Source organism: Haemaphysalis longicornis, unplaced genomic scaffold (genome assembly GCF_048455015.1).
Source record: "Haemaphysalis longicornis isolate Haplotype H1 unplaced genomic scaffold, Haemaphysalis longicornis Haplotype H1 scaffold_2, whole genome shotgun sequence".
Taxonomy (NCBI): Eukaryota; Metazoa; Arthropoda; class Arachnida; order Ixodida; family Ixodidae; genus Haemaphysalis; species Haemaphysalis longicornis.
The window spans coordinates 23,386,584-23,396,765 of record NW_027526295.1 but is presented as its reverse complement, the minus strand read 5'-3'; the positions used below and the strand labels follow the sequence as shown (position 1 = coordinate 23,396,765).

General features: G+C 47.6%; 1 long non-coding RNA gene across 1 annotated transcript; it reads right to left on the bottom strand.

Moving 5' to 3' along the window:
* Window positions 1-1,776: 1,776 nt before the first annotated feature.
* LOC144167015 (uncharacterized) lies at window positions 1,777-7,839 on the bottom strand. Its single transcript, XR_013321816.1, has 3 exons — window positions 7,711-7,839; window positions 7,024-7,110; window positions 1,777-2,280 (listed from the first exon to the last, which is right to left on the bottom strand). It is a non-coding gene; the product is annotated as an uncharacterized LOC144167015 (long non-coding RNA).
* Window positions 7,840-10,182: the final 2,343 nt, after the last annotated feature.

Here is a 10,182-nt window from a genome sequence, read left to right as displayed (position 1 = left end):
ATTTCCTGTCTCATTTGAAATTGGGAGACCAGATAGCTTTTACTACGGGTCATGCACTGGTGAGAACAAATAATTGATTTCACTTTAAAGGGACACTGAAGTGAATTTGTCAAGCTGCCGTTTTTGCTTGCACTGCGTAGACTGGCTCAAATTAGCACACTTTTCATCGTTTGTCCGGTTGACAAATCGGTAATTATTTTACAAAGCGCGAAAGAAGAAAAACTACCATGCGCGGTTTGCGGCGGCCGCACCAACTAAGACTGTGACGTTGGGAGGAGGGGCGCCGTGATTGGACGATGCCCAAGGTTAGCAATCACACAAGTTTCGGTTTCGGTTTCGGTTCTGTAAAACATAACCAATGGCGTTGTTGGATGGGCATTCTCAATATCTCAGTAATCATTGTACCGCGCTTCTGCCATGTTGTTGGCTGTAAAATGCACAAGATAAGCCTCCCAGGACGGCTTGTAGTCGTAGCATTCACTAGCCGAGACCTACGCAGTGCATGAACGCCCTCCGCGTACCCGCAGACGCCCAAATGTCATGCGCTTTTCCCCCGTATTTGGAGCTTGCCTCCCTCATGACTGTATCGTAAAAAGCGTGTTCGCATCAGGCCAAGGGTCTGTTCATTCTGGCCTGTGCCCACTGCCTGCAAGCAGTCGGTGCTTATGGCAACAGCACGCCAACGAGAACTCGCTAGCGCGCCAGTGCCAGCCTGCGCGCGTTTTGTGAACTAGTTCGTGTAGCCATGAACGTTGCGGCCCAAAAAAAGGTGAACTCAATATAGAAAACATCGGCGGAAAACAAAAAAGTTAACTTACAAAAAAAAAGCACGTACCCGCGGGGATTCGAACTCGTGACTTGCAAAACATTCGCGGTGATATACCCAGCGCCCCAGACCTCTGAGCCACGGAGCGGGACGCGAAGACCTTGCTAATATTGGGTACATATTGTACAACCGGTTTACACTTTTATTTAGTTTTGGCATTTCAAGCAGCTTAGGTGACTATTTGTTGTACTGCGATCGTGCAGTAAGCGTCGCCCGAGTTTCCACAGTAGCTCACGTCTAGCAATTGCATTTCGTAGACGGAAAAGCGTTCGCAGATGCGTAGTCGTGCTGCTGACCGCTGTGCTTGTTCTCCCAGCGCAAAAAAGTGCTTCCCGCGCCCTAGTTTTACGCTGTACGGTAAAAATATCAGTTGATTTTATTTCCTTAGTACCTATATTGACTGCGCTGACTCTTCTCCCGCCTTCAAGAGGCCTTATATTTTCCTACTGGCGTACCAGTCGGCGAAGCGTCGCATGTGCGCTTGTGCAGCGCTTGTGTGAAGCGACCTTGACTTGGAGCTAGATACAGTGTACAAACAAACCAAGTAAAGAAAGGCACATTCTTCCATTCACAAACGTGTCCTGGCTTCGTTTCAACTAAGCGAACGAATTGCGACCAAGCAATTTTTTTTAACCTCCTTGATTGCGACGACTCGCCGGCGGCCGGCGGACGAAACGCTGGGCCGACTGACTCTGTCGGCCGGGGAGCCGTGCAGTAGCGCAGCCGTGGCGCAGCCAATTGCCAGCTCATCCCCTCCTGACGTCACACGAAAACGCCACAGAAAATGGGCGAGCGTAAAGAGAGGAGGACAGCATTTTCGAATTAGTTTTTCTACTAAATAAAATCGCGTAAACGCGCCTAGAGTGGTCGAAACATGGCCTGGGGACTCCGGACTACAATTTGCGCTAGTAATCCCGCAATGTTTACATATCACTTCAGTGTCCCTTTAAACAATTTTCAGTTCTGTTTTATTGCTCACCAGCCAATGACCTGAAATATCAGAGGCTCTTAAAACATATGCTGGCATTTCTTTCCTGCACTGTAGTACAACTAATCATGACTTTTATTATATTTTGTTCACAAATTGTAATATTTAGAAAGTATTCAGCTGAATGAAAATGTTATTTCAGAAGCATGCGCAATCAACAAGGCCTCAATGACTCTCACCACATGGTTCACTTGTTTCTGTCACAAATAACCTGATTGCAGCCACATTCCACCCAAGACGAAGGTAACATACCCTCTGGGATGATGAATATTTAAAATGCCTTACGAGTAAGTGCTCAGCACACGAAATTGTGGCATTAAAATTAAAACAGAAGATCCCTCTGCGGCATCCTTCACTTGGGGCAGCGCTTGATCACAAACTTCGAGAAGCTGAAAAATGCTCCATGCGCCGCTCCAGCCAGCAGAAACAATGCAGGACGCAAGTTGGTAGGTGGACCGTTGGCATCCTGCGATTGTGAAGATTTTTATTTAGTAGATGCTCTTCTTTTTGTACCACTGTTTATTTCTCCTTTAACAAGCAGCTGAACTCCTGCAGGTTCTACGAATCATACAAGCATAATAAAATGCAGCAATGCCGAACAATTGGCAGGGTTACCTCAATTTTTCTTTTCTAGGAATGAAAACAATGTAGGTAATCTATGCACAACTACAATCAAACCTTTCAATTTTTACCTACTGCACTCCTAACAAGCACACATACACGTTAGACATGTGAGCAAGCTGCTAAATTAATGCCCACAAACTTAATCAGGCATCAGAAATCGGCAGAGAACGACGTGTCACCTTTAAATCGCACTTTTTTCGTTCAAAACACGTAAATGGGCGAGAAAGATACATAATTATGAGTTGGTACCCTCATCTGGTATGGTTTTCAGGCAATGCTTACATCTCACTTCAGTACCTTCAGGTGGTGGAGATCTTCGAAAACTCATTGCGGGCAAGTGGGTTGTGTTCAAGCTCTCGTATCTTGCCAGCATATGCTGGATTCCAGCATTCCCAAATCAACGTGACGACCCGAATGTGGTGGATGCAAGAAAGAATAAGCACACGCCAAGGGCGTAGCCGAAGGTAGGGTAAGGGGAGGGGGGGGGGCGGTGCCCCTCCCATAATGTTTTATGCCAAGGCTGGGGTGCAGTTTAAGCAGCCTGAAAAACCGCCTAAAGTCACCTGCAGGCGCGGAACCTGCAGTTTTAAGGACATTCTTGCTCATATAAAGCTGACAACAAGGGCAATGTCAACGTCTGATCCATGCGCCCGCTCCAGATGCTGTACCTGTCAATATATACAGCCCGGCTGCATTTCGCGCCGGATACACCGACAAGCACCGGGAACCTGCCGCGAGCCGATCGAAACAGCCCCACTGTTTCACTGGCGGAACAGCATGGCCGGGGAATGGCAAAACAGCAGGAAAAGCCTCATATAGGCTTACATGTGGTCGAGAGCGTGTCATTCCTTGTCTTTACACTGATACAAAGTATAATCACATGACAGAGCATGTCGCTGTATTTTGTTCAGTCAACTATCAATCCTTGATATGTTTATTTTTCTACCGACTTCGCATTTCATTGACTATTGCAGTTCCATAATTTCTGCTGCATAAAAAGCATTGCTCTGCCCATCTTGTATTTCCTCCACATCAACAAAACTACGCAATTCTCCTTATTGCGGAGCTTTGTTTTTTTGGCACTATTCCACTGTTTCCTTGACCTCCCTTTAGAATCAGCATTCTGTATTTGCTTAACCGGAATTTTACTGAAGCCATGTCTGTTTCAATTTAACAGATAGAAATAACGAAATTTAATAAGAAACGTGCAACAAGCTCAACATTCAACAGCAGTGCAATAAGGTGTTCCGCTTAGCGCAAGTTCACTACTCACGTTACTAGCACAAAAAGTAACAAAAGGCGATTACTTAAAGGAGCCATGAAGAGAAAACAAAAGTTTGTTTTCTTCGAAAGATTAGGTGTTTCATAGTACCCCAAGCGCTTTTCCGGAAGCAAATGATGCTTTATTCACTGAGAAATAAGGCAATTTAAGCCAAAATTTTAAATCTCCCGCTAAAATTGCACATTTCGTCATGTGAACAATGGCGTCATACGAGCCGGTCCATGAAACATATACTTAGTATGTCGACTCCATATAGCACCCACACGCGGGAGTCGACCGAGACGGCGGCCATTTTAAAAATACTAGTAAAACCTAGTGCACCCGCAGCCCTAGTCATGGAATCGCCTGATCCGGAGAACAAAACTCTCGCCGAGGAGCTCGGGCTTGCATTTAACAACCTTACACCACTTGAACGCTCAATGCTTCTAAGTGCACGAGCGGCAGAGTTGTGGGATACGCGGTGGACGGGAAAGCGACCATTCCGCGATAGCCACAACAGACGAACGCCCAGCCGTCGGCACCGCTGCCTCGTCAGCCCCGTCGCGATGGATGAATACAGACTGGTACGTATGTGCCGTATTTTCAATTTTAGTAGCAGTATCGCTTATGCCAGTTGGCCGGTGTCGTGTATGGAAAGCCGTTCGCTCGAGCTCTCTGCTCCGACCAGAAAGATTTGAGCGTCAATGCGCGGTGTGTACGGCAATTTTTTTCCCCAAGGTCAGAGCGCTTTGACGGCGATTTGACGAAGTCGGCGACGAGCGCCAGCATGTCTGGGTCCCTGCCGTAATCACTTCCTCGGAAATGAAGCGAGCACACTCGTACTTCCTTTAGCTCTCTTTCTCATCCGTTTGCAAAGTTCACAAAACATAGCCACTTGCTTCGCCGAGATTCGTCGTTGGGCAGCACATGAAAGGAGATCTCACCGGCGGGGATGTCGCACTCCCTCGACGATTTGCCCGTACTACATGGGCATTTCAAAACACAGCAACGAAATTTCATTGTAAAGTGCTCGAACAAACTGAAGTTTTCAGTGGTTGTAAACTGTAAACGAGCTCGTAACGACAGCAGCAAGCCAACACGACCTCCATACCGAAACCTGTGCGACGAGTGGCACTATCTCGTTGCTGCTCTGTGTTCCTTACTCCCCTTGTTTCTATTTTTACCTTTCCTGGTTGGCGATATGACGGCCAACCTCCTGTGAAGGGATTACGATACCAAGCAAGGTCACGGCTGTGCGTGCTGGGACGGTTCGTTGGCCCCGAAGAGCCTTGAACCCGAAAATTCGTCTGCGCGATGGTGGCGACGGCGAGATGTCGAGTTCGGCTGGCGGTAGTTTCGTACGCATTGGCATACACGCTTGCGTGTTCGTTCGGAACTTCAACCATTTACTCCACCGTTCTTTGTCATAAAAAGAATGTGCAGTATGTTTCACGGGCATTTAGCTCGCTATGCAAACTGTAAGCCCTGCCTAACATGCGTTTGCTTTTGCCGGCCTCCGCAAATCGCAGAGCATTCTCGAGTGACATCATAGGTTTGTTGCGGAAAATGAGCTGGTGGGTCGCGTGATCATTTCCTTTTTTCCTAATTATGTAGCTTATTTGAGCGAAGTTTGCGTTATAAGTGGTGTCGTTATGGTTCTAACGAGGCAATCTTTCGAATGAACCAAACTTGTGTTTTCTCTTCATGGCTCCTTTAAGGACGAAGACGCACGTTTGCTAGCTTCACCGCCATAATATACGAATGCGCCGCATGTACAGTCCACTGCGATTCGAAGGTTGTCGCGGGAAAGCTACTCTTTCAAACGAAGCAGAAAGAACACCAGCTTTAGCAAATATTCCATGCAAGTTTCGTTATCGTCGGCGTAGATAAAGGGCAACCAAGTCCAAGTCTGTGCTTGATAACAACGAATGTACAGCTTGAAACCCAAAGGGTGGCAAGTCAGTCGTGCGGGCCATTGTTGTATCATGGAACAGCCAACAAGGGAGCAAAGAGTGCGAAATCTCGATTTTCATGGTTCCGAAACGAAACCATGGGCTGGTGGCCCGCTTGGCCGCTCGATGCTGGCGCGATAACCTTCAAATCGTGCTCGACTGTACTTCATAGCTGACAAGAAAACTTAATAGTCCCTTTTCTAAAGGAAAATCTAAAACATGAGAATCTTGATAGTAAACACACAGTGTTGGCCTGCACTTCCGCCCGACGAACTTCAGGGACCGCGCGTCACTCACGAGCGCACTCATGATCACGCTCACGAGCGTGGGTCCGCCTAACCACCTGCTCTGCGGACGAATGAATCGCCCGTGGTGTGCCCACAGACCAGCGAACGGCAATTTCGGTGATCATCATGATCATCACCATCTAAGCTCCTTAAGGTGGGCTTTACAGTTAGCATTGAGCATACACAAATCGCATGTTAAAGTCAGTTATTTCAAGCTTCGTTTCCAAAACAACGCGCAAGATGCCTTGCCTACATATTTCCCCGTCCCATCTTTTGGTCGACCACGGCCCCCCTCCACCCCCTCCCCCCCGAAAAAAATTCCTGGCTACGCGCCTGGCACATGCCCAATCAGGAGTACGTTCAGCATGCACGTCGGTTGTTTAAAAAAAAGGGTGTAATGTATTGCTCAGAAGACTCAATGCTTGCACGCATCTTGGAGCAGCAACGGCCTTAGCAGATGTGTTTGAGTGGTTTTCCTCTCTCATAACATCCACAGTGCTTTCAGGAAAAGCCCCAGGCCTTGCAATTAGCATGTTCCAGTTAAGAATAATGCAGCTGATACTTTACACTTTCAAATCTTTTTCTTTGTGGAAGGATGTTTCTTTATTGGCAGTACAGCACTAGCGTGCGTAAATCGCAGCCTTCAGAACCCCAATCAGGCCTCTGTAAATGGTACAGGCAGTTACATTAACTAATTGAAAAAGTGGACTGCAAGGACTGTCAATTCACATGATAAACATCCAGAAAATAGCTGAAAACAGAACTGGTAAGGCTTTATCGAAGACTAAACTACAAAGGTAATAACATTTTTGTGTCACCACCTAAGAAATATGGCTTCATCGTAAACATGACTAACACCAGGAAATTCGTATACATGGTGATTAACTGCTATGCCCACATTATGATTTTGGGTGAAACTGAGTTTTCCGAAATTAACAATAAAGGTTGCCATTTAGCAGCTACATATTAGGTTATGCATGAAACACCAATAATTGTTACGGGGGCGAGAACTTGTACATTCAAGTGATCGAACATTATTCAAGTATGGTAGCCCACTGTGCTACCAAAACTGTTTGAAAACTTACGTTCTGGCGGCCAAACACTGTTGACAATGGTTGTGGCTCTTGTCCGGTTGAATGGAGGGACGTGATGTGCTCAGACCGTCCAGAGGTCTAAAACAGGATGACACATGATTACCACTCAGGCAAGAATGGAAATTATTGGGTGCACGAATGTTACAACTCGGGCAACACAACATTCAGCCAAAATCAATACCCGCGTACAGCGGCACCGTACACATGGTGAGGTGGCTCGCCGCAAACGCAACGAAGCTTGCGAGGCGCGCACATTCGCTCGCAAACGATTTTCCCTCGCCATTTACAACACGGCACAAACGACAGCGGTGATTAACGAAGCCGTAAACGCTGCGCCGCACAGTAGCCGCCCGTGTTCTGATAAACTACGCGTAAGACGTGGTTCGCAGTGGTGAACTCTGAAGCTGTTCAATATAGTGCTGCGGAATGGGAAACGTTACTGAGTTACTGAGCGCCACTGCGTTACAGAGCGCCAGTGCGTTCAGCGCTCAATGCAAGCACCACAATGTTCTTTCGCACATCGCCTTTCTAGAGACAAGCCCTCTAGGTTCAACCTAGCCAGTTCAGTTAAACAATTCACACACGCGGGCTCCTGTTAACGAATCCTTAAAGCGGCGATGACAGCTACAAACGACATCCAGTGACAAGAAAGGCGGCAAATGTGACGAGACAGCTTACCTGACAGAGACCACGCAGAGGAGCGAGCGACGTTCAGGGGCAAGCGCCAAACTTAATTAGCCGTCTTCAGGTGGCAAAGTTGTTCTCAAATACTTCATCGCGAAGTCGAACACGACAGGCATCACCGAAGACGACGAGGTGTCCAATTAATCATAATAACTGCGCTTGTTTAACCGCACGGTCGCACAGTAAACAATCTATGAAAGACGGGTCACGGGGTATCTGTTCCGGAATCCGGCCACGCCGCCGCGCGCCGTACTCAGGGTATCGGCCGTTGGCAGGGAGTTGCGTAAACAAATTAAAACGACAACAATAAATAATTGCATCTTTTACTGAATATAACATAATCTTTAAGTTTATTATTTATTGTGTGTATTATAATAAAGAAGCTTAGATATTTAAAGTTTACAAACACAAAACGCGAACTGAAGCTTTTGGCGCTCGATTTGAACGTTAAAAAAAGCAGCAGATAGTAAGATAACACTGCGCAATGAAATTTGGCAGTGTTCTAGTGTAAGTAATCGTATTATTATTTGGCGCCTGTTTATTTAGCGCCCGATTTCATGCCCCTCCCTCCCCAACTTTTGTTTTCTTTTGATATCTGCCTTGTTCTCCAAAGTTGTTTCTGCAGGAGAAACTAGGTGGTCTGTTTATTGCATTTGTACACAATATTTACGGTCGCTAACAATAAGAATGGAATAAAATTGCAATTGCTAGTACGTTATAACTCCACTGAGCGACGAGAATGACTGTTGTCAGAGGGGGCTATGATTGTGCTGGTGGGGCAGGAGAAGAACAGGGAACGACGGAATGATGATACAGATGTCACAGTTCAAGGTTGTGCTGTGCTCCGTGGAAGGCTGTAGAAAACAAAGTGGGAGGGGTAGTGTTATTCTGTCGATGTCGTAATAAGCAAGGGCTGATATTTTTTCCTGTTTCAACGTCGGTGCTGCCGCTGCTTTTTATTGAATTTGGCAGCTTTTTTTGTTTTTTGCTTCTGAACATTTTTGACGAGGTTGGGAGGATGGTGCAATGGGGTGTCTTTTTGAAATTATATTGCATGCATGGCCTCAATCAATGAAGAGCGGAACACCTTTTCCTCACCCTTTCAACACCCTTCCAAAAAAAAGGGTGTTGAGGTTGGTCAACACCCTTTTTTTCACGCGAAAAGGGTGGAGAGCTACGAAAAAGGGTGTGGAGATTCAAGAAAAAGGGTGTAAGGGCCTCCCAACACCCTTTTTTCAATTATTTTACACCTTTTTTGGCCAAAAGGGCGTAAAAAAGTTTAGCGTGGGGGACGCGAAGTTCAACTACGCGATGGCGTACATGGATGATGTGGTTGTATTTTCAGACAACCTTGACGATCATGTTGTTCATTTGCAGACTGTGTTGGAGCGCATGCAGAACGCAGGCCCAACAGTAAACCCCCGCAAGGTACAACTGGCTGCCAGCAGGATCGAGCTCCTGGGCTTCGTTGTGGACCAAGGTTCAGTCCGGCCAAACGAGGAGAAGCTCAAGGCGATCTTGCAGTTCCCGAAACCAGAGAACGTCAAAAGTCTGCAGCGCTTCCTGGGTATGGTCGGCTTCTACAGGCACTTCATTCCGAACTGTGCGGACTTGGCACGGCCCCTCCATCAGCTGCTAAGGAAGGGCGCCAGGTGGTCATGGACGGCTTCGGAGGAGGAGGCATTTCAGGCCCTATCAACAGCCATCGCCGACACCACAAGCCTGCGGTTGCCAGATCTCAACCGCCCCTTTGTTGTCCAAACCGATGCAAGTGAGTACGGCATAGGGGCTGTTTTGCTCCAGGAGCATAGCGGCGAACTGTACCCTCTGGCATTCGCCAGCCGCACTCTCTCGGCGGCCGAACAGAACTATTCAGTGACCGAAAAAAGAGTGTCTTGCCATAGTGTTCGCCCTTAAAAAGTTTAACATGTACTTGGATGGAGCAGATTTCATGATACAGACTGACCACCAAGCACTGTCATGGTTGTCACGGCTTCAGAACCCTGCGGGTCGCCTCGCACGCTGGGCGCTAAACCTGTAGAAGTATCATTACAAAGTGGAATACAAGAAGGGCACCAGCAACAAAGCCGCGGACGCCTTGCCTCGCGCACCCCTACCAGCACAACAGCAACCAGAACCCCAGGTCTTCGCGGTTACAACGCCTGCAGAAGCCTGGAGAACCCTGGTAAGTCGCCAGAAGATGCTTGAAGCGCAGCAGGCCGACGAACAGTGCAAGCGCATTCGGGAGTCCATTACGGCCGCGGAGAACGACGATACTACAGCGGCACGGGCCCCGGACTACGACTGCTACGTCCAAAGCCAAGACGGCTTGCTACTGCGGTACATCCCAAGTGCGGATACGGACAGTGGTGAGTATCCCTTTCGGGTATTCGTACCAAAGCGCCTAAGCCGGTCTTTTCTGGAATATTACCACGACACCGCCCTCGCAGGTCATAGTGACGGACA